The sequence below is a fragment of the Anas acuta genome, chromosome 9 (genome assembly GCF_963932015.1).
Source record: "Anas acuta chromosome 9, bAnaAcu1.1, whole genome shotgun sequence".
NCBI classification, from domain to species: Eukaryota; Metazoa; Chordata; class Aves; order Anseriformes; family Anatidae; genus Anas; species Anas acuta.
Window position 1 is genome coordinate 15,896,680 of NC_088987.1, and position 24,057 is coordinate 15,920,736.

Here is a 24,057-nt window from a genome sequence, read left to right on the forward strand (position 1 = left end):
TTTGCAATGGTTAGGCACGAACACAAGGCTCCAAGGAGCCCGTCCTGTCTTCAGAGAAGGTTTTCTAGGATCCGCATCTAGGCTAGACATGAAGCCACTTGATTAATTATTGCCTCTGCTGACTTCTCCCACCTACTGCTCAGTTCAACACCAATTATTCAGGATCAGCTCATAATAACCTATTGAAGAGGTACAGCTTTTCATTTGCATAAGCAGTTTCAGCCAACACAGTCTGCTGAGACAGAAAATATACACTGAATATTTAGCAAGTCTGACGGCATTTTAGAAGCATGTGATAGTACACAACTGATGACATCACATGTTTGTCATGCTTCCTGAAGCTGAAGACTAACACAGCTAAGAACTTAACCCAAAATTGATTGGAGCAGTGTTTAAAAAACAGATTGTTTCTAGATTTAGATGCAACTCCCTGAGAACCCATCATATGATATCAAAGTTTACACAGAACTGCAAAATTAGATGCAAAGCCCTTGAGCAAAATAGAGGTTTGAGACAAGAATCTCACACCACCACCACCACCCCGTGGAAACATGCAACAGGGTAGAATGCTAAGGCCCAGATTTGGCTTGACCCACAAGCCACCGACAACTCAAACCCCACATAAGCCACAGCCGACTGCTCCAGCCTGGCAGGTAGCTGTGTGACAGCTTTAGGAGCTTGCCCAGGTTTCAGAGAGACCTGTTCCTTGTTGGGGTCAGCTGCTGAGTACCCAGAAACAGAGATTTATGCACCTACACTTCATTTAGCAGCTGCTGGCCGATGGCTAGCCCATTTGGGATGCTGCCCCGGGAAGGGCAGCCAGCAGCACGCGCCTGGCTTGGCACGAGGTGGCCTCCCGCAGCATGCTGGAGCCAAGCAGCCCCCTCTCAGCTCCTGGGTCTCACAGCATTACTTATTGGTCCTACGCAATACCTCAGACCAAAGGGAGAGGTGGCCAGAAGGAAGGCTACAAGACACAAAATCCCTCCACTGTAAAACCTCTGCTGCCTAAGGGACACCCTGGCACCAGTGCCCTGCGGTGAAAAATTCAAATGGACAAAGGAGAGGCGCTGGGGCTGGGCCTTGGGAGAAGCCTGCTCAGCGTTTTGCAGGGCAGGTGGTGCTGGGGACACAGGGCACCGAAAAGCTCTGCCCAAAGCAAGATCCAGACCCACAGGCAGGCTGAGAAACACAGACAGTCCTCACCTGCGTCCCCGCTGCACTGGTCCGTTCCTGCCATCCTCACGCCCACCCGCTCACCTCCGTGCAGACACAGGTCAGAAAGAAGTTTTGCTCCTCGCTGTTTGCACAAGAGCTGTCAGAAGGTATGTTTACATCGACAAAAGCTTCCCCAAACTAGCACATGCCCAGCACAACAGCTCTTATTTTACCTAATTTTAACTGATACCAAATAGCAGGGCATCTTTTCCTGCAAATACCTGCTAGCTTTTGGGGAACAAGGACAGAGCGCGTTGACCTCTTCACAACCCATCTACACCTGCTTTTCCTGAAGCCCCACCACATGCTGCAAAGCTTCCCCCCCACCCCAGTCCCACTTTGTGCACCCCACACGTTTCAACCTGCTCCAGGCACCGCAAGGAAAACACAAAACCATCCCAGAGCAAATTCCCCAAACGGCACCAAGTGACCAGCTCCGTAAGGAACAACAAACAGCTCCTCTGTGCTGCTTCCACCACCCGCCTTGCCTCAGGAACTGCTGCTCAGCCTCGGAAACCCTGCCACTTGTGTGGCCGGGGGCAGCACCTGCTGCAGGGGGCACGGGGCCGGGAGGACAAGGGCGAGCAGTGGGGAGTGCGCTGCGGCTGCAGGCTCTGCCAGGCATCACCCGGAGCTGGATAAAGGGAGAGGAACCAGCTCGCCGAAAGCATCAGTGCAGTGAGAGACTTTTGATTTATTCTGTGCTGAGGCAGTTATTTATTCATAAATAAAGAAAAAAGAAAAAAAAAAAAAAGGGAAAAAAGACCGGACGCCTGTTCAAAGGTGGCACTGTGGGAGGAAGGAAGGTACAGGGACCCCACCCAGGGAGGGCGGTCTGACACTTCTCCTTCCCCCACCCGCGATCATAACCTCTGACTTAATTATCTTAATGGGAATTGGAGGGGTTGGGCGTGGGGGGAGGGCTGGGGGGCAGGAACAACAGAAGAGGCTGAGGGAAAGCAGATACTTTTCTCAGCCGAGCTGCCCGCCTGCACCCACGCTGCTGCTCCCCGACCTCCTCCAGGCCCTGCAAGCCAGCAGCAGCTCCCTGGTCCCGGGATGCTGGGAGGGCTGCAGGACACAACCCGTCCCCATCACGCAGCCCCCGCCACGCTCCCTGGCCACATCCCAGCAAGGAGGATCCCCCTGGGTTCCTCTCTGTAAGGTTAAACCGGCAAGGACAGACTTGCATTTCAAAGAACGAACGAAAACGCCCAAGGAAACAAAGAGAGAGCAATTAAATAAAACAGCTCACTACCACCCAGATCAATTTTATTGAATAATACATTTTCAGGCCAGGCCTTGTGGGTCTTGGAGACAGCCTGAACAAGCCAGGGAGAATTTGGACAGATGTTCAGTATTGATGAACCCAAGCGTAGGGCAGCGTGCCTCCCAACCTGCGAGGCTTTGCTGTGGGATCAGAGGACAGTATGCTTCAGGGAGCAGGTATTTGCCTGCTGGCTTTTCCACATGCAGGAATCGTATTTTCCAGCATGTCAACAAGGCCAGGAGGGCTAGAAATGTACATTTGCTTTTTAGTGACAGCTGAACTGCATGAAATCTGGCTCTGGGGCTCTAGGAAAACACAGTAAATACCGTTAAGACGTGCAATAAAACTCCTCCACTTGGCAGCAGAAGGCTTTTCTTACCCACTGCTCCTCTGGGCTCCTTCGCTTTCTCTTGCTCAGGCACAGCAGCTTCATCTTGGCTACCAGGAGGCAGCGCCTGCAGCCTTTGCCCCATGCACCAAGTTTATGAGCAGATCGCCCCTCACACAGGACGCTTCAACACAGCCCCAGCACGCCAGCCAGGAGCTTTCAAGCCCCACATAAGGCAGACGAGCTCCTTGATGCAAAGTCTCCCAGGCCCTGGGAGACTGCACAGCCCTGGAGACACTTCATCTCAGACCTGAACGATCCCCACGACGCATTAGCTGGGCTCCATGCTGCTGTACAAATGGGCCTGTCAAGAATAAATGGATTTTGCCTTCTCAGAGGGGGGAAATGAAGAGGTGGGAGAGACCTCCTGGGTCAGCAAAACCAGGTCGTTGCTGCAGCAAGCAATGCCTTGTGCAATTCCACATGGACACAAACCAAACGCTGCCCTGCTGGCTGCACCATGCCCTCAGCACCCTACAGGGCTGGAACCAGGCCCAGGGAATACTCGTCAGGACACTGGCTTATCTAGTAACAAGAGGTTAGCCCACCCCATCAGCAACAGGGCAGTTAAACCCAGTCCCTCAAGTGCTCTCCCTCACCCTCTGGCTATGTTTGTGTTGTATCGATGCCGCCTCCAGCGCTCCAGCTTTCCTAGCTCCTGTCATTACAGGATACGTGATTTACAGATTGCGCGTGTTTAAATATTAAATGGGGGAAATGAATAATAAATACAATGAAAAAATAAAATTTATCACTAAATGGAGACATCGCTTGCAGAAAGGAGAGGTGAGAGGAGCCTGTCCCCAGGGCCGTAACACTCCACGGCACAAGGTGCCAGCCTTACCTCCACTCCCCGAGCGTGCGGTGCCGTCCTGCTGCGAGGTGCTGGCAGGCAGGGCAGGCACGGCCTCATCTCACCACTCAGAGAATTGCCTCTGGGAGCCGGGGAGTCACTGCAGCCAAAATTCTGCCTTGTGCCTTCAGTTCCTCTAGCCAGCAGGGGTAACACTCCACAGAACCTGTCGGAAACTTAAAACAAGGAACGCAGCCTTTGATGAGAGAAAGACTTCCATCAGAAATCAATCAAGGTGCCCAAAATCTGTCTTCCAGGGTGATTTTATCCCTCCTTCCTGAGTTCTGAAGCTCCTCTCCCCAAGCCTGTCCCCTCCGAGCTCTCCCAGATCTGGCCCCTGTGCAAGGAGGAGACAGGCAGGATGGAATGCCCAGCTTTCTGTCCATGCAAACACAGCACACACCAGCTAAGGGAGCAGGAGCACTCTTACTGTGCCCTTAGGATGGCATCGAAGGCTGGGACTGCTAGGAAACCCAAGACTCGAGGACATTCCTGAAGGTGGGCACGTGAGATATCAGCATCTCCTCATCTGCAGCCACCGCTGGTCCTCTGGAATCCCCTAATCCCAGTGCCACTCGCACTGTCATCACCGAAGAGGACAGTGGGAACACCTCGCTCTCAAATACCAGCCAGTCTCTCACATGCACTGAAATGCAGTTTTCAGCCCATTTTGAAGCACAGCAGAGAGAAGACGAAGACTGGAGCACGCGGCCCCTCTGCGCCTGGAAGGATTTCTCTCAAAAGCTCCTGTATGGATCCACAAACTCTAGTGACAGCGTAATCGCACATTATCTCCTACAACCTCACTTTGACGATTTAGGGGACAATATAAAGAGATTGTAATACTTATATTGACATTTCCCCGAAATGCCTCCCTTTCTGATAAAGCCATTGTCTTATGAATATGGAAAGCTTGCCTGAAGGCTGTGCTTAAATGTAGAGTGTTGCTGCCTCCATCTCAGCCAGAAGGAGATGGAGCAGTAGCAGCCCCTATACAACAATGTCCCAGTGCTTTTCAGGATGTGCAAGACATATTCCATTTTCATGGACAATTCTGTTTACAACCACTCCTCTAAAAGGGCTTATAAAAGATTTTGCGTTGGTATTTGAAAGAAGAGTTATTCAGAAAATAGGATTTGTCTCCTAGTCCTTTCCCTTGAGAATTTCTAACAAAAAAAAATAAAAAAAACACACATCTTTTTGTCTAAACTTTTCCATAAGAAAGATTTTTTTTTTTTTTGCAAGGGAAGAAAAGTGGAAAATAAAATATTTCAGCCACAACCCAACATATTGTGAATTCAGATGACTGCCAGAGTGCCTTAGAAGAACTGCAACGGGTGAGTCGAATCAGGGAAGCAGAGTCAGGCTAACAAAAGTTACCATTTCCTGTGGGTTCCTGCAAGGTCAAGACTTTCAAAAGTTTTTAGTGCCTTTGGGTGCACATCTACAAGGAGTAAAGCAGCTGGGTTTTCTGGAGGAAGGTACAAGGCCTCTTCTAGAACTGAAAACTGCTGACAACCAATAACTTGAGCTGGAAGATAGGTAAATGCTTAGGTCAAATTTTGAGATAAAGTACATGCTTTTTTTTTTTTTTTTCCCCCTCTCCTTTTCTTCCCCCAAGCATGAAGTCCGTGGAAGCCTTTTTTTGCCCCAGAGTTCAGCAGAGCCAGAACCTCACTTGTGCAGCTCATTGATCCGTCTCCAGGTCCACGATGGACACCCGGCACCTCGGCTGCCAAGCGCGATGCTGACAGCCACCAGGAGGATATTCCCCCTGGCTCGCTCGTTCAGTGCTTTGGACACAGACACCAGCAATCAATTGGTCTACTTTAATGCTGCTGCAGAGAAGAGCCTGATTTTGACAGACTTATATTTAGACTCACTTTCTTCTATTTATTTATTTATTTTAAGGATTTCTGTTTACCTTCTGGATCGTGCTCCAAGTTCACCCACAGAGGCAACCATTGAACCATAGAAAGTAACAAAAAGTAAAGGATGTGCTCAAAAAATCCATAGTATCTGTAATACCTCAGTTAAGGAAGCATAACTATTGAAGCCTGAAGTATCTTGAGAATCTAAGCTATCAATTCTGACAGCAGAAGGTGCAACTGCTAGAGCTGGGAAAAAAATCTTTGCCTTTCAGCTTGTGAGAAGGGAATCTCCATCTTAAAAAAAAAAAAAGCCAACAACAATAATAATAAAAATGTAATAGTATTGTTTTAAGTTCTGTTGAAACCCACAATTTTGTTTTTATGTTCTACCTTTCAGATTTCTACTGGCAACTCTGGGTTTTCTTGATCCTATAATAAATACTCTGGTTTTGTGGTATGGCTGGAAAGGTTTAGAAGAAAAGTTTGTTCCACTTTCGCAAGCTGGTCGATTGACAAGGATTCAAACACCTTGAGTGTAAAAGGGATAAGCAATTTTCCGGTCACGGTCCAAATTTCAGAGAGTAGGGCCAGAAAATCTATTCAAGGATGACACCAGCAAACTAGAAAACACCTTCAAAGATGGCCAAACACTTACTCAAAGAGACCGGGAATGGGAATTGTGTGAACTGGCTGCAGTTCAGGGAGCATTTTGTTGTCAGGTGCTCCTTTCACTCCAGTTTCTTCCTCTGAGAAAGAGCAGGACAGACAGCATTGGAATTGGAAAGCTTTTTGTTTTTCCACCCACGAGTTCCCTGGACAAGCCCCCTCCAGAAGCTAAATCCTTCCATTTGATGTCCTTCCAGGTCACCAGCCAATCTGTCACATCCCTGGTGTGACCTGGCTCTCGGGGAGCGGGGAAGCAATGGGGAAGCGCTGCTTTAATATGTGCGACTGCCATAAAGCAAACTGCCATCCTGGAGGCAGCGTGGCTGCAAAGAAGTGACTAAAGGCGCTTCCAGGTTTCCTCAGCACCAGAGATTTCATCCCTGTGATTTCATGCACGAGGACGCGTTTTTCTTTTTCCCATGCACAAGTGGTTCAACAGGATGCTGTGGGCGGCCACTCCGCAGGGTGGGAGAGAAAGCCCACGCACAGACTTTGGAGCTGACGAACAAAGAACGGACAAAAACGGAGCCTCCTGAGAAAGGGCAGCGCATGTCACAGAGACAACAGAAATGCTATCAGCCTCTCAGCACCACAAGTGCTTGGCAAGAGCCCCCAGGCCAGGCTCAGCCCTGCCAGATCTCCTGCTGCTCGCACCTCCTGCTCTGGGCCACGGCTTCAGCCCCGACAAGAACCTCTCCTGCCCCACGGCTGGGCCGGACCTGCAGGACCTCTCCCCAGGTCACGTTGTGCTATTGCTCATCCCGATGCATGGTCAGGTCATCACAGCAGGGAGGGATTTTGCCTCCTCCCATGCTGTGCTGATACCAGGCCCATCCACCCAAGGACAAGGCAGGATCTGGACCTGCCCAAGGCCCATATGGCAGAAACGTGAAGGACAAGCCAACCAACTCACTGTGGAAATCATTGCGATCTGCCTCTCGGACACTAATCCAACGCATCCGGCACAAGCCCCAGGGCTCCCTGTGGACAACGCCTGCCTGCCAAGGACACAGGCCCCACTGCTTCGTTTCAGCGACTTTCCATCTAGGCCAACAAAAAGGGACACTCAGGTCACCACCAGACAACCAGAGGGTACTTATATCAGATGTTTCTCCTGCAATCCAGTCTTAATGCGACTATGAGCACTGCGCCCGCCTCTCTGCTAGGTCCCTTGGCATCCCGAGGGACTTCGCCCAGGCCACCAGCACTGCTAAACCCCTGGTGCAGGGGACAAATCCCTCCTGCTGCCAGCACAGCCTCCTGCTGGGGTGCTGAGTGCTTCCAGAGCAGTGCCAAGACCCCTTGGTGCCAGGCCCCTCTCCCCAGGGGCACCCCCAGCAGTAGCAGCAGGCTTTGCCCTGTGAGGCTCCCTCTGGCCGAGAGCACAGGGTTAGTGCTCCGTGATGGAGGATGAACTCCCCAGCCCCGAGTGCAGCTTCATCTTATTGCAATAAAGCAGAATCGCACCGTGAGAAACTGAGGGGTGAGTGACGGGGTAATGGGCAAAGTGCCACGGAGCAGGGTGAAGGAAGACCCTCTCCTCCTGCCCGGTGCCCTCCGCCGCTCCCCAGCCGCTTGCAGCGCCTGTGGAAGTGCCAGACCACACCGAGAGCTGTCACCAGAGGACTAATTCATAGGCACTTCACGATTTACGCTCGGCCTTCCAGCCGGTTGCTTCCTCCAGCTGCGGCAATTAATGACAGCAGCCCCCTCGCCCCCCCCGGCGCTCTACCTGCTCAGCCAGCAGGCACGGCTCCTCTGAACCCCTCACATTATCAATACCGCATTAACAGCGCACACTTCTTTAACTCTGCTATAATCACCGCTCAGGAATATTGCCACGTACAGCACATTTGCCGTAAGAAGCAAATGCTGATGGAAAAAGCGTTCCCCGTTTGTGCAGGCACAGCCCCCCCTCCGCCAGCTTTGCCCCAGGAGGCCGGGACTTCTTCCTAGCACGCTGCAAACCTGCCATTAGCAGCAAAGCTGACTTGGTTTTGCAGTGCCTTGGACAAGCTCGTTTGCATGGTACTGCAGGGGCTTGGCCCTAGCAATGTTCCAGGCAGACTCAGGTGACCATTTGCCCTAAATCTGAGCCAACTTCTCCTCCTCTCAACAGCGGGGTGCCTCACCACAACTACAAATATACTAATATGCCACCAAGTCATACGTACACAAACACAGGAGCACCGGGAGACTTTGGGGTAAAAAACAGTTCTACACCCTCTGGGATTATTTGAGCTGGGATTTTTCTTGACCCAGAAACCACAGAAATAATTTGCCCATGAGAAAGTCAGACCTTCAGGTGTGTTACAGGTATCCATCAGGACTCAATTTTCACAAAGAAGCAGAGTGTACCAGGACAACCAGAAAGCAACACGCCTCACAGCAGACCCAGCTCCTGAACTACGAAGGAATATAGCCTCCCCAAATCAAAACAAACTTTTAGTAAAGCCCACCTCAACAATGGAGATTAATAATTTCACAGCTCATTCATTACAAAATCCCCAGTCCAAATTGCCTCCGACATGGGGGAGAATCAGATGAGATCCCACGTTGCTGTGACACACACCAGCCTCTACAAATAGCCAAGACAAATGCACCAGACTTGGAAGGGTTTGAAAAAGGGGTTGACCCTCTCTTCCCTGTTTGTGTGCATTTCAGATTTCGCTCATGCTGTGGCATCTAGGGCACCCAGCTGGACAAACAAGAAGCTGATGAGCTCAGACTAATTTACTGGGATAATCACACAGTGTAGTCACCCAGCATCACCAAGTCCTTGTCTAGACGGGGGCTTCAAGTGCTTGCCATGGCACACGCAGCTAGGGGTGTTATTTTTCTGCAAGGCAAAGGGTGCGTTTCTGAAGGTACCAGTACCTGCCCAGCACAGGAGGTCATCTCTTCTCTGTGGTGAGCTCATTCAACATCCGAGTCTCAGTCCCAAGGGATGAGCAGGGCCACCAAAGAGAGGAAATACAGGGAAACCAGGATCATCTGCTACTGACCCTTGGCACAACCGTCATCTCTCCTGCTCTCGCCTCGAGTGTTTACCTATAAACAGGGGATAATGGCACTGTCTCACTCCCACGGGGAGCCTGGAGGAAGGGGAAAAGCATTCAAGTCTGGGAGGTGCTCAGGCACTGCCACAATAGGGGCCAGACAAGAGAGGGAGGACTTTCACCCAAGAAGCACATAAAACGTAAAAGAGAAGTCACCATGGATGTTAATATATAGCATCAGGATTTATTCCCCCCTCCTGTTCTCAGTATCATGTGACAACATTAATTAAATGTGTTTCTGACCCTGCTGGGCTTCTTTAAATATTTGCCATTCTCCACAAGCACTGTTTGGTTAATGAAATGAAATTAATGAGCTCATTAGATTGTGCCGTAATCTTTCAGATGCAAGCCTGGCACTCACAATCACTGTTCCCTTTCTCTGCTCTCTCAGTTTAACTCAACGCATTCAGCTCCAGAAGCAACAGCAGAACAGTGGAGTAATCAATTAACGGGGCAGCCAGACAAGCAGGGGAAGGAGGAACGACCACAGCCAACACGACGCAGCTTGGTAACTTTCCCACGGGAGCTGATCCTGCAGCGCACACGACTCACGCGCCGGCACATAGCTTTGTTTTGTGGCAGCTTCACCAAGGGGAAGATCAGCTAGGAGGAGTCTGATGTGGCAGGACCCGAATCCATGACTGCATCCACTCTGATTTGTATGTGAAAGCCTAGAGCCCTCCCTCTCACCCTGCGCCCTGCGCCCTGCTCTCGCACACAGACTTGGGAAAAGAGCTCGGCTTGGAAACTTCGAGACGTGCCTGGGTCGGCTGAAAGAGAAGGGGTCTCCCCCAGACCTACCAGAGACAGCAAGGCTGTCCTCCTGGCCCTCAGACCACCAGGATCTCTAAAACCCTTCCAGCAAGGACGGCACACAGAGCCCCCATCGCTCAGCCCCGGCAGCTCCCCACTGCCACTTCAATAACCACGCGCCCCACTTCCCTGCCACGTTTACACCACCAGCCCTCAGGCGAGGACTCTTTCCCCATCTCCCCCCTGCCCAGTACTCACAGCTTGGTGTCCAGCCATGAAATAGCAGCAGAGGGGCTCTTTGCCCTGGGGCCACACCACCTCGCACCACTATCAGCTACTCCTTCTGAGAGGGAAGCATCCTCCCCAGAGCGTGCTCAGCTCCTCCATTGTCTCGTGGAGCTTCATCAAAGAATTAACTCAGATCAAAGAGTCTCTACAGCAGCACGAAATCCTCTGATGGGGAGAAAGGGGGGTGGAAGGGTGGACAATAACATGAAAAACGCTTCAGTAAATCTCTTTCCAAGAAGGCAAATAGGTGTGCTTCGGCACGCACATAAGCCCCACAGTTCAGAGATTGTGTTAGCTATGGTGACTCCTAATAGCACCGGAGGAATTCAGGGTAGGAAATGTATGCAAATCGAATTCTCTCCGTGGCTATATTCGCCAACAGATTGGATCACAAAGCTTTATCAAGCTCTCAGTCCCAGGGTGTTTGAAATTTACCTTTTAGCCCAGAAGTCACACAACAGTGAACCAGGCCTGCTGGGGAAAAACAAGGGGCTGATGAGCACAAACCAGGGAAAGTGAGAGGAGCACATTCATGCTGTAAGACGCTGAAAAAATCTTAAAGTCAAAAAAGAAGCAATTCCCCAGATCTCCACAAGACCCTCAGGGAAAGCAACGCCACAATCACTGCTATGCAGCACATGAAAAACATTTTTCCACCGGCAGAGCCGAAGCTGGAGAACCCACCCCAGCTGTATGCTCAGACCCGTTCACCACACAGCCCTCCTGCACACAAAAGATAATCTCAGAGGAGCCTCGAACTGTGTCCCCTCTGTGTCTTAAAGGATTTTCTCATATTAACCCCAAAATACCTGTGTCACCTCTATCTCTCCAACTCTGAGAGCTGGTATCACAACCATCAAAATGCCGAGCCCTGTTCTGCAATAACCCCAGGTTAGCCAGGTCTTTCACACCCCTGCTGCTCGTGGTTCAGACACCTAACAACCAGCTCCATGAGGTTTGACTTTCCTCTCAACATATTTCAGTGCCACGGCCTTTGGTGACTGCTGGTTAGAGCAGAGGGGGAGGCACGGCTATCGATTATCTGGGACCTCAGGGGGGCTGCAAATAACGCGGGCTCATTTAACAGCAGAGCTCCTGGCCAGAAAGTGGAGGATCCGCTCTGAAGGGCAGCAGTGCAAATAACAAAGGGGGGCAGCCTGACTGCCTCCTGGGGCTGGAGGCGTCTCAGCACGACTGAATTTTCAGCCACAGGCAGGGGCTGCCGCCGAGACGCAGGAGAAAGCACAGAGGGGAGGATGGCACGTACCTGAGGATGGCAGAGGAGTGGTGGCAGAGCATCACAACAAGTCTCGGACCTCTCTTGAAGCACCAGGAGCATGCTGGATCTCCAGCAGGTTTTTTCACCAACGGGTGCTGCCAATTCAGCAGAAAGCATGCAGCAGACTACAGGCAGCACAGACAGCTGTTAGCTTAGGGAGCAGGGCCTGCACGCTGCTGTTTGCTGAGGAGGAGTTACCTCAAAGGGAAAGTCAGCTATTCCACACACAGGGCATCGCAAACAAACCCAGTCACCATGTTTGTAGACATAACCCTGTGTTTAACAGTGGAATCCTGCCTTCTGTCCTCCGGAGGCAGTCACAGTGCTACAGACAAAAGTCAGGTACCTACACATCGTGCTCAGAGAGCTAAGCTTGCTGCTGGGGGCACCTGAGGCACAGCATGGCCACGTACCCCAGCAAGCTGGTTGGTGCATGTGAACGGGCTGTGTGACATGAGGCTGTTGGCCACAAGGCAGCACCAGCCCTTACGCTGTCCCCAAATGCTAACTTTGGGGTCCCTGCACCACGCTCTGTAGCTTAAGCCCAGACCCAGCCAGCATAAACCCCACTGCTCCCACAGCGCTGGCTCGTTTACAGAGGATGAACATCTTCAGCTTTATTCACATCCCATCCAACCTCACGCCTGGGCTCACTGCAGGTGACTTCACCCTCATGCAGCACCCCGAGGTGTCTCCTGGTGCAGACGCGGGCACAGACGGGGCCCCGCAGCGATGCGTGGCAGCCCATGCAGGAGACGCCTTTGTGGCAGCTGCAATGAGCCACGGGGCTGGTTCGGTATACATCCTAACAAATGCAACTGCATTTCCGAAGTGTATTTATACCTTATCTATGCTGTTTACCCATATGTTCAATAAATCATTATTCATTATCTGATAAGGCGCTTGCACTGAATTTCTAAGCCAGCTTACAGTTCGCACAGAACAGGACATGCTGGGAATACAAATCGAAAAATAAATAGAGCAGCTGTCTCCAGTGAGGCTGCTCTGCTACCAGGGGATTCTGGTGACATCGCCAGCCATGAGACCAAAGCCTGGGTCACCAGGCCTGCTGAGCTGGATACAACGGGCTTGTGTTATGCAGAACAGCCTCCTTTTTAGTTAATTACGTGTCTGAGATCCCTTCCGATGATAGAAGTGACATTACAAAGCAAGCCATGTTTCTTCTCCTCTGCGCTGCATTCATCTCTGCCCTGCCCGGACCCTTGCAACAGCCAAGCAGTAACAGCCTCAGCTCTTCTATATCCACAGGGCTCCCACAAAAGCCTGGGAGCGAGGAGGAAAAAGAAGGAGCTTAGGTCTGAGACCTGCATTTTGAATAGGCAGGGAAACTCTTCCATGTGCTAGTTTGTGGCCCAGGCATAAAATCAGAGGAGCAAGAATAATGCTAATCCAAAGCCCTCCCTCACCCTGGCATCTCATTTTGCCTTGATACATCTGTACTGATCAAAGAGCCAAAGAAAGAGCAAATGAGCAGAGCACCCGAGGCCGGGCATGGGGGGACAGACACCCAGGAGGTGCAGGGCTGCTGAGGAGGAGCATTCAGGGCAGCGCAGATGCTCTATGACTGCCAGCTGGCACACTCGGACCAGGTTTGGGGACATGGCACTGCTGGGGACCTTCCAGTCTCTCTTCTTTCTGTTAGCACCAAGATCTGCCGAGCAAAGTCCACGTAAGCTGGGTCTGGGACTCCTGAACTCCTTTCAGCAGGTAGCATCAGTCAGATACGACTTTAAGCCATTGCAGGCAGCAGTCCCGTCTCCTTTCACAGGCTGGGACACAACTGAGCCCCGGGCTTGAGAGAGATCCCCAGACCAGACAGACAATAGCAACGATAACGCAACATCACTGCATATCAGCATGAAGCAGAGGGACCAGGAGCACCTGAGGCTGCTGCTCTGTGGTGCGAAGCAACCTAAAGCCTCCCCTCTCCCTTCAATGCTCCTTCCAACACTGGGAACGAAGGCTGGCTCGGTTAGGCCAGGGAGAGCTTTAGCATGGCTTTAAACAGGGCCGTGGGCTCTACCTCCACTTCAGGACTGAGGATTAGCTGTACCATGCGATGGACATTCCCCTGGGGAACAGGGGGAGGAAGGTGAGGGAAAAGGGTAGGGAGTCAGGTTCAGGCCATGAAAATCAGCTATAGCGGATCTTAAAAACAGGCTACAAGGAAGTGTGACATCCAATTTCTTGGGAAGGGGAGGCAGAACGGTAATTAAATTTTCTGATCTTGTTAGCCAATTTCTCCAATCACTGCCCCTGAACTGGAGAATGGGAAGGGAGAGGGGAGATGCTTGCGTCAGCGACGCTTGTGAGGGAAATTAGGTTTTCACGGATTATTGGGTTAGTTCCACTTCTCCCACTTTTTAATTTATTTGTCTGTATGTGCTGCCGAGCTGAAAGGCCGAGAATTCCCCCCCACACTTTTTTTTTTTTTTTTAATTAAAATCTGTAGTTTTGGAAGATGAAAACTTTGGAAGTGTGGGGGGGCAAAGACTGCAACAATGCAGCCATGTCAGCCAAAATCTGCTTCTCACCTAAACTTCTCTGTTAATCCCTCTACAAAACAAGAACCTAATAAGATTTCTCATTTGAACTCCAAATACCCTTTGGACACTTTTACAGAGAAAAAAAAAAAGTATCAATTAACTTTGTTCTTATGTATAAGAAAAAAAAAAGAAAGAAAAAAAGAAAGAAAAGAAAAGGAAAAACAGAATTTACTTGCTTACTGCTACTTGAAGTTTCTGCAATTTTTTCTTAATACCACAAAAGAAATTGAAGAATTGCTGCCTATGTAACCCTCTGCCTCCATTATTTCTCAAAAGACAGTAACACTGCCCCTCTTTCCAATTTCTTTTGAAATGGAAAGAGAAGTCTAAAATGTGCATATCGGCAGCGTTCAAGTAAATTATCTGTATGATTATTTCAGACTGCCTGGTGAGTGGTTTCCTAGGAACAATGCCAAGGGGCTATTTTGTTTAAGCTTTCTCATTTTTTGGATAAGAGAAAAACCTGAGCGTAGTTCACACGGTGCCTGGACTTCTCCTTTCATGGAAACTTTTGGAAGGACGTGTGGCTTCGTGGATCGTCATTAGCTGCAGGTTGCATGCACAGGCTTCTGGGAAGCCACCAGAGAGCTGGAAACAATAGCTTACAGGAAAAAAAAAAAGGCATCATGGCTGCTGAATAAAAGAGCAGGGGAAGGTAGGTCACCCCATTTGGCTTAGAAAGCACTATGTATCAGCAGCGAGGGGCTGTGATCAGGGGACTGCACGAGCATCTCGGACGTGAGGACAGTGGTGCCAATGACCCCGCTCTCCGACCTGCCCATCATGCAGATGGACGCTCTCCCACACATACCAATATATGATCCACCTGCCAGGGACTAAGTCTGGTCCTGAATATCCTTCTTAACGACCTGCTCTGGCCTGATGCAGAAATCTCTGCCACTAGCACAGCCACCCAGGTCAGCCAGATGGGATTTATTTGGCTGCAGCCTGCAAAGTTATGGAGGCTCACACAGGAAGACCCCAGACCTGCTGCTGAGGGTCCCAAGCTGGGTGCAGCACCCAGGAGGTACCCGTTCTGCAGGTATACTCACGATCCTGCAGCTCTTATCCTCCTTCTAGACCCTAGAAACATCACCTGTATCCGGTGCCACGGAACTTGTTAAGGATGAACCCACATGGGAACAAGACAGGGAACAGACAGACACTGGCAGAGTTCAGCTTGGCAGGAGCTTTGCAATCACTCAACATTACTGCTCGATTCTCTTAGCCAGTTTTTGATCTATAGCTAACAGTAACTTAACTGCTCATCCTCACCTTGCCACCGTAAATCTCCCTCTGGGGAGGGACCTCACCAAAGACATTTGGAAAGCAGAGCTGGGTTATTTCTTTCCCCTTCACCCACTCGTTCAAAGAGCACGGCACATCAGGCACGTCCATCACACAGCCCATGCAGGATGCTAGCACCCATCGCACACTTGCTGCTTTCTGGGCAAATCACATCCATACCTGTGACCTTGTATAGGGAAGTGTCAGAGTCCTCAGCTGGGACAACGAGACCCAGCCAAGACCACAAAGCCTTCTAACCTGTAAGTACAGAAGCCCAGGTTCATCCTGCCCGAGTTCAGCCACACACACACCAAGTCTGGTCCATTTTTGTTCATGCTCTCCCTCACCACAATGCCAGAGACCCCGCCAGCATCCCTCCGGGGCACAGGACTGCTCCTGGACATACCAGGTCACAGTACAGCATGAAGCAAGGTCCAGCCAGCATTGCCTCTGGCCAGGGAGTGACAGAGAAAAGCGTTTGGGCCCTAATACTGAAATATACGGAAATCGGGCCCATGTTAAGCCAAGGCTTCATGCAAATATCAGATCCACTGCAGCCTCCCTCCCTTCCGGCAAAAGGAGGTGGCCCACCTCCATGCAGTGGCAGAGTTCTCTACTTGTAGAGCTGACCAAAGGTCATTTCATGAAAATCTTTACATGACGCAAAACACACAAGAAAAAAAATCACCCTGCTCTTCCTTCCCAATCAGGGCGAGCACACTGGCTGGAACCCTGATTAAGATCCTCATCATGGCAGAGCTCTGGGCTGACCCACCCTCATCAGGCTTTGTAGTTAGGAAAAGCTAATTCTGATGTCAGTGAAGAGGAGGGGAATTTACTCTGATCTGCGATGACCCAGACTTCACAGCCATTCAAAAGGAACAGCAACAGCCATTAAAAACTTCACTTTATACACTGAAGAGGCTCATAAAGAGAGTGTGAATTCACAGAGCATTGGCTCAGAAAACCTATTCCCTGGGTGTCCTGCAGACTGCTATTGTCTGAAATATGGAATAAAAGGGAGGTTCATATTTTACTTCAGACTTATTTCACTCTTCCCTTGTTTTCTCTGTGGACTGACTAAAGAGGAAGTGATTTATAAGGGGAAAACAAGGGGAAGCAGTCCTAATTAATTGGCCATAACTGTTACAGCTGTACTGGCATCCAGCAAAACATAGGGCAACAGTTCTTAGACAGAGATGCAGTACCACTGAGTTTCCCTGACAAAAATGGACCTTTTGCCCTCAGTGCTGGTAGAGAAGTAGTCACAAGCACATCAACTTCCATGCGTTATCCCCTCATGTGTCCTTCTTCCCTAAAGAAAGGCCTGAGCTATCTTGTCTTAATTTGAGCTGGAATGTGTTTTAGCTCATATGATGCTTTCAATATAGTTTGACTGGAGAAAAGGTCCTGTAGGTGAACTGCAAGAGAAATTCATAGGAAATCACTACTACTAGTTCTAACAGCTTCTTAAGAAGCTGAATGCACATATACCAAAATATATTAGGGACTCTGGCACAGGAGCACTTTCCTCGCTCCCTCTGCTACTACACGGCCAGCCAGTGCTGCGAGCCATAGGGCTCCTTGCCCTGTGGCAGAGATTTGGGCTTTCAGCCCCAGAGCCTTGCACCCAGCCTCAGTTCCCAAGATGAGGGGCACAGCCAGCCTCCCTTTCTCTCCCAGTCATGTCCTTTAGGAGGCTGCTAGCACCTGAGCTGTCCTTTTACCCCCAGGGGCACAGGCAGGGATTCACCCCAAGTCAGCACGAGCAGGGAACTGAAGGGGGGCCCTTCCAGGCTGAATCTCTGCTTGCAGATTGTCCAGTCCCTCTCCAGAGAGGGCTGGGATTTCATTTTCACATCAGCTGAAGTTCAGGATGAAGGGAGCGGGTCCAGCTTAAGAAATCTCAGTTCTGAGCCCAGGAGTGAGAAGCCTGAGCTGACAGGCTCAGGCTCCTTGCTTCACTGGGTCTGCAGTCTCCCAGCTGGGAGGAGAACACGGGGCTCCTGGTGTACTGCAGAGCCAGAGAAAAAGGAGAGGTTCTTTCGTGTCCAGAAATAAATGTTTGTTCTGCTTTCAGCAAGATTATAGCCAAGAGAACGGGCCTCTAGGGAACAATAGATCACACACTGCAGGTGTCTAGTTTGGGGGGGTGGTGTGGGGGGGGAACTCTCCAGTTTTCCTAACTCTGTGTGCCAGAAATTCTCTAACTGAAGTTCATCTTGACCTCAGAGGGCTGGCCTGCTCTATGGGAGGAAACAGAAAGCCTGGGCATAATCGGAACAAGCTCATAATTAAAAGCGCTTTAGCCTTTATGAGTTCCCAGATCACATAGCTGTAGTGAGAGAAGTTGTTTTCATTTTACCTCATTATGTATGGAGCAGTGCAATGGTAATGAACAGCCTGGTATTTGCCAGAGCCTGTCACTTGCAGAAAGAGGGCAGCCAACACCAGAGCAGACGCAAATACAGTATGCTGCACCCTGGTGTAGCTGCTGGCACTAGCTTACCTCCCGGTGAGTCTCTGCAGGGGATTTTTATGAGTAGTAGGTGTGGGGAGCAACTAACCAGGACAGCCTTTAAAACTGGAGTCAAGTAAGAGGGGAGGGGAAAAAAAAATGTGCAACACGAAAATAAGAATGGGCTTTCCCAGCTACCCCGCTGAAACATCCTGTCCCAAGCCCCTTAAAGGTGGTTGCAGAAGAAAGCCAGGCTCTAGGCAGCAAGCTTACAGGAGCAGACAGTGTAGCTTACTGAGAGAGATAAGTTTCAGGTTCTGCAACAAGTAAAATAATACACTAATATTTGCCCAGCACTTAGCCAGTGCTCAGCACTATTATTACGTTCCATATGAGATTAGCACAAACAGACTGCTTTGTGGACTCACTACTTACTGACTTCCCCAGGCAGATATTCCTCTACGTGCTTTGAAAAAGGTCTCAGGACATGAACTTGCATTTAGCAGGCAGCACGAGCTGCTCTGCAAGGCCCCTAATTTCTTCTTCACCTGGGATCCTAGCAAGCCACAGTCCTTCCCATGGAGCCTCCCTGATCATCTGCTCAATTTGGGGCCGTGACAGCCTTGGGGCTTTGTGTTTCAACCTCCCAGCACAGCCTGACATCTTCACAAGGTGGTGAACCCCTCCTACAACTCACCAACCCCACTTTCAGCCAAGAGACTCTGGCAGGGCAGAAGTGCCAGGGGGTTATTTATCTCCAGCTACAGGGAAGGGAAAGCAACTTCTGTGCTCTCTTGGCAGTTTCTGCCACATCAACTGGAAAAGCATTAGCCACACAGAAGAAACAAGTCCCCTGTACCTGACTGGTGGCACAGGACGTTCCTGGGGGCAGGCAGGTGCAGCAGGCTCTGTGGGGAAGAGAGGAGCTCTCTCCGGAGGGAAGAGCCCCAGAAAACTACCAAGCACCCCGGCACAACAGCCAGAGCCTAATTCACACCACCTTCAGAAAGGAGATTTCAAAACAGCTGAGAAAAACAAAGATTCATTGCTACCCTCCAGTGACTGCCCATGGCAGCCTGTGCCCTGCACACAGCTCAGCAGGAACAACTGCTGAGACACCGGCCTGGCACACGGGGTGGGGGACCAGGGGTGCTCGGGGGAGCAGCAGGGTTGTGCTGGCTTTATGAAAATGGGACAGTCCCACCAGCTGCTCACCCCCACCAGGAAGCCTGGAGGCAGAGGCGATGTCCACCTGAGGACGTGAAGGCCAAAGCTGGCACGGCCTCCAGAGGGCCTGCACTGGAGGCAGAGCTGGGAGGAGGCTGCGAGGCAGGCGCTGATGGCTGCACCGTGCTCCTGTGTTTGTGCAGCTGGCTCCAGCACGCCGCGAAACCGCCGCCACGGGGCAAGGCAGGAGATTTTCATGTGGGATATTCATTCCTCATCTGTCTGGCTTCAAGCAGGGGTTTCAAACGCTCGAGCGTACACTTGAGACAGCACCTGGGGAGGCCTCATCCCATACGTGGGGGAGGGAAGACAAATTCTGCCAAGATCTAACTCAGGCTCCTCGTAAAGAACAATGCAATCAAGTTACATTGTGATAACTTCTAGTAAAGGAGGAGGAGTGAGCTGTGGCCAGCAGCAGAGCCAAGTGCAGTAAAATTGTGCTATCCCAGGCTACGAGTAGGCTTTGAACCCTCAACCTGCAGCAGGCTGTGGTGATCTCTATCCAGAAAGTTCACTCTACTCAGGGGCTGAGCCCCCACTGTGCCAGCTCATCACAACCTGAATTTCAAGCAAATCTCAAACTCAGTGCACAGGCCCCTTGCACAAAGAGAAGAAAGAGTTGGGTTCAAGGGTTAGGCAACAGGCATGCAGACCCACGTCTTGCATCCCACCTGCATCTGGTGTTCAGCACACAGGTCCCAGGGCACACAGCTGAGCCATGCAAAAGTCCTTGAACAGCCTTACTCTAGCACAGGGAAGCCCCCATCCCCTCTCTCTGAAGGAAGCAGTTTTGGAGAGGATGTGAAGATGTCTCTTAGATCTCCAGAAGCAAGCTGGGGACAGCTACAGGTGCCCATGGCTCATGCAATATCAGCAAAGGAAAGTGAGCCCAAGCTCAAGAAGCACTAGGATAGGTAGTGCACGGGGACACTGGGGCAGCACCCAGGTGCCAAAGGGCTGATCCATTTCTTGTACAAGCTCAGCCCCAGCCCTGCAGCCCTGTCGACCACCTACCTGCCTCCACACAGACCCAGAGACCCACACGGTCATTCAAACTCTGTTCCCTGGGCTGTTTTCTACTCCTGGAGCTTCTATAAAGCACCAAGTAAAAAGACCTCCAGGACCTTGCACTGAAAGGCCTCATCCTCCACACTTCATCATTAGCCCCTAGGGACTGCCCCTCCTGATTGAGCTGACCAGAGGACCCTGAGAGAGTTGCACAATCAAATCTCACCAACATCACTTACCTTTGAAAAGGTTTGGGGCATTTAATCAGATGTCTGACAACCCCCCTTTTCAAGCATTTTCTGAAATTCCCGGAGGCTTTCACTTCAGGTGAAGAGTAATCCTTCACCTGCCACAGCCCTGAACAGCCCTTTGTATGGGATTTCATAGGTAACAAGCAGGGGGCTGGATTGCCCAGTCCGATGCACACGTATAAGTTTCTAAAGAAGCATCTCCAGAACTGCTTGTATCAACTCAGCTGTGGTAATCAAAATACACAATCCATAGGGCAAAACCAAGGAGAAATGCACCTAACTTTCAAGAGCTATGCAGCCAGCAAGCGTGAACAACAGACTCATGAAGCAGCTTTGTCTGTGGAATTGCATATTACAGGCAACAGAGGTTAGATACTCAAAACTTCAGTCCCAGAACCAGCTTAATACAAACCTGTAAGCAGCAAAGAGGATCCCAGCCTGTGCTCAATTTTCTGTCACATGCAGGAACAGCAGTGCTGATAATATCTGCTAATAGTGTTATCCTCCAGCCTATCGCTGCTCTTTATCAAACTCCTCTGTATGTGACCATTGAGATGAGGCTTCTCTTGCAGTGTTGATACAAAGGGGACTCCAGGGATTAGGGTAACCCATGAAAAGCAGAATTACAAAACTCATCCTGGAACAGACAAGTAGAAGTTAACAGCTGGAACTCAGCACAGAATTTATAAACCAAAAGAGGCAGGACTGGGGAGGACAGGCATGAGCAACAAGAGGAAAGAGTCCCGGTGGTAAAACACATCTCCCCCATCCAACTCTACAATTCACAGAACACTGGTTCATGTTGTAATCCTTTTTTTCCAGTAAAAAACATTTGTAAGCTGACATCAATTAGACAGCAGAGCAGTACCCCCAATAAGGTGGTTTAGAGCATGATCGATAGATCTGTTTTTTGAAAGAAAAAAAAAAAAAAGTAACATACTGTAGGGGAAAGTTCACTCCTGGGGAAACTCCATGCATTGCAGTGATGCCATCAAGATAAGGCCAGAATTTGTGGGCCCTGTCCATCCACAATGAAAGTGAACATTTTTCACTTCTGAAAAGAAAAGTCCTGATTCTGCAAGGTGTCCTTGGGGGCCTATTATCTGTGATTAATAAGGAATGATGCAAACACTTAGTTAAATCTGATTAGATCAATAGTACACCATGAATCACTTCTATAGGTTTCCTATAATATTTATATATACTGCAGTTATCAGCAACATTCTACCGTAAAATTGTCTGCTTTTAAATTTATTTGAAAAAGTACCTTCTATACTCTATTAAAAAGGGAAACTCACTTTTTTATTCTCTTAGAGCTGAGCTTATTAGGCAAAATCTTGCAGAACAGCATATGGTTTTGCAAAATACACTGAACTGGAATCCCTGCTCCACTCCGTCTTCCCGGCCACGTGCATGGTGAAAAAGTGTTTCTGCTGTCTGCAGTTTAATGTTGGTGGGACAGAAGCAGAAAGCAGAAGAGCAACTGAGATAAGCAGGGGTGGGGAAGCCAGCACACTTGCACACTGGTTCTGTGATGACAAAAAAAAAAATAAAAAAAATACCATGGTGAAGATTTGCATTGGTTTCAGGAACTCCTCCTGCACTAAATCAAGGCAGAGAATTTACAGCAAATTAATGAAACTAATTTTCTGACTGGAATCATCATGTGTGAATTATCATGTCTTTACTCATTAAATAAATTATCTGTGTCTTCCAAGACATTAAGAACGCATCATAAATTACAGCCCTTCATAAATAATTTGTTTCTGCCTGGGTTTAAATATAGAGGGATAATAAAGAAAGCAAGAGGAAAAAAAGAATACAAGAGATAAGGAAAGCAAAGAGGCAAAAAAAAAAAAAAAAAGCACAAAGAGAAGGGAAAAGGGTGAAGTGGAGAATGAGCAGAGGAAGAGGGAAGAAAGAACAGTAAAAACGGAGACATACGATACGGCCAGCTCAGAAGAGAAGGAAATGAGGAAGGCAAAAGGAAGTGAGAGGATGAAAGAGGAGAGAGAAGACAAGTAGCACTCTGTAATCTTTCAGGTCCATGTTAATTGCAGCTTGGTGAATGCGGCAGGAAATGAACCACAGTGTCCAAAGCCTCTCCTGACTTTTATAAATGATTTCATTTCAGTTGAGCTTGTTCCATGTCAATGAGTACAAACAATCTATCCAACAGGTACCTGAAAAGCGATGCCAACAAGGGAAGCACACTTTGTCATGAAGTAGTGACAGTATTTGCTGAAAGGGGCCCTGAAATTTGTAAATGACAACAGAAAGGTAACAGCAAGATCTGAGGGTCAGGGTGACACAGCTCCCCCACTGCTTACCTGTCAAACATGAGCAAACCAACACTGCTCAGACTTCTGCTGGGCAATCCCTGCAGACTGCGCTGGAGCAGGCTGGGAGCAGAGTGCACCTGCAAAGAGAACCAAATTTCTGGTTGGGGGAGAGGAAGAGAAAGCACGTTGTCTTCTTAGGATCCTCTCCCTGCTCTGTCTCTGATCTGGTACAGCTCAAGCACACATTGAGGAAACACAGAGTATTTGCCCAGATGAAGCCTCCCCAGGGGAAGGAGGCGATGCCCCTGTGCACACCATGCTCCATCACCCAGCAGGGCTTCTGACCAGGCACCATCCAGAACTCAGCACCCAACAACTCCATGCTAACATGCTGCTAGGAAAGCACAAGTACAATCCTTGAGACTTCCTGGAGAGCCTGTTGCTCTGGGCAGAGGCTGCAGAAGTAACAGCCAAACTATTGCCCAGAAGATGGTTTCCCACCTCAGTTCCACTGCCAACAGGACAGACATGGGTCAGCATCATCAGTTGCGTCGCAGAGTTTCTGTACGGTGCAAGAAATGAACCGAATTCTGGGAAGAAGCGGGGATTTTGAGCTTCTTTGCTTGCAGATGGTGAGATCTGCTCGACTCAGAGAGCCTTTCCACTGAACAAGCCCCTTGCCCTGGAAATCATTAGCTCTGAAGAGAAGTGGTTTAGGGCAAGGGAGCTTTCTCACTGAGAAGTGCTGAGATAGATAGAGTTTAGCAGCCGTTTTGGTGATGAAGAGCAAGTCTCTCGGCCTTTCCCACGACACAGGACAGCCACATGACATTTTACTGGCAGGTGTGAGCTCACTTGGAGATGGCCAAAAGTCACGCAGTCAAACAAGAATGGTGCCAAGCCCAAGCCAAGTATTTTACCTTCTAGTGAAACTCCTTAGCTCAGCACCACAGAACTGCAGCCGTGTGATTTCTTTCTGGTCAGCTCAGAGCACAGGCATGCATCTGCCTTCCAAATCTTCTCCAGCTATTCCCCTTCCGAAGTCTCTCAAGCCACTAGTGGTTTACACCCTTGCTTGAAAACCTCGAGTTTCTCATCCTCACTGTTCCCTCCACCCCGGGATCCGGCTGTGTCAGCAGCTACGGCAGGGCTCAGGGCTGCAGCGTCACAGCAGCTGGCCCACCTGTAGCCTCCCAGCTCACCAAAGGGTTTTGCTAAGGGAAGCTGGAGGACGGCCAGTTCTAGAAGCTTTTAGAGAATGAACATAATGGCAGCTGTTTCCTATCTGGAAGCAGAAGGGCTCTGATCTCAGCCTGTGCGAGTCAGTAGTCA

General features: G+C 49.9%; 1 protein-coding gene across 5 annotated transcripts in view; it reads right to left on the bottom strand.

The window, feature by feature from the left end:
* The window catches only part of LOC137860915 (uncharacterized), a 128,900-nt gene that overhangs the window by 68,084 nt on the left and 36,759 nt on the right, over positions 1-24,057 (bottom strand). For 2 of the 5 annotated variants that reach the window (XR_011099250.1, XR_011099253.1), the window contains exons 2-5: positions 22,774-22,862; positions 21,742-21,972; positions 21,384-21,546; positions 20,856-21,080 (exon numbers count right to left, since the gene is read on the bottom strand). The gene's annotated coding sequence lies outside the window, so the exon portion shown is untranslated. Of the gene's footprint in view, positions 1-1,998; positions 3,181-3,720; positions 3,906-5,109; positions 5,895-20,855; positions 21,081-21,383; positions 21,547-21,741; positions 21,973-22,773; positions 22,863-23,226; positions 23,616-24,057 lie in introns of those variants that run through there. The other 3 variants (XR_011099252.1, XR_011099251.1, XR_011099246.1) reach the window with 3 other exon arrangements.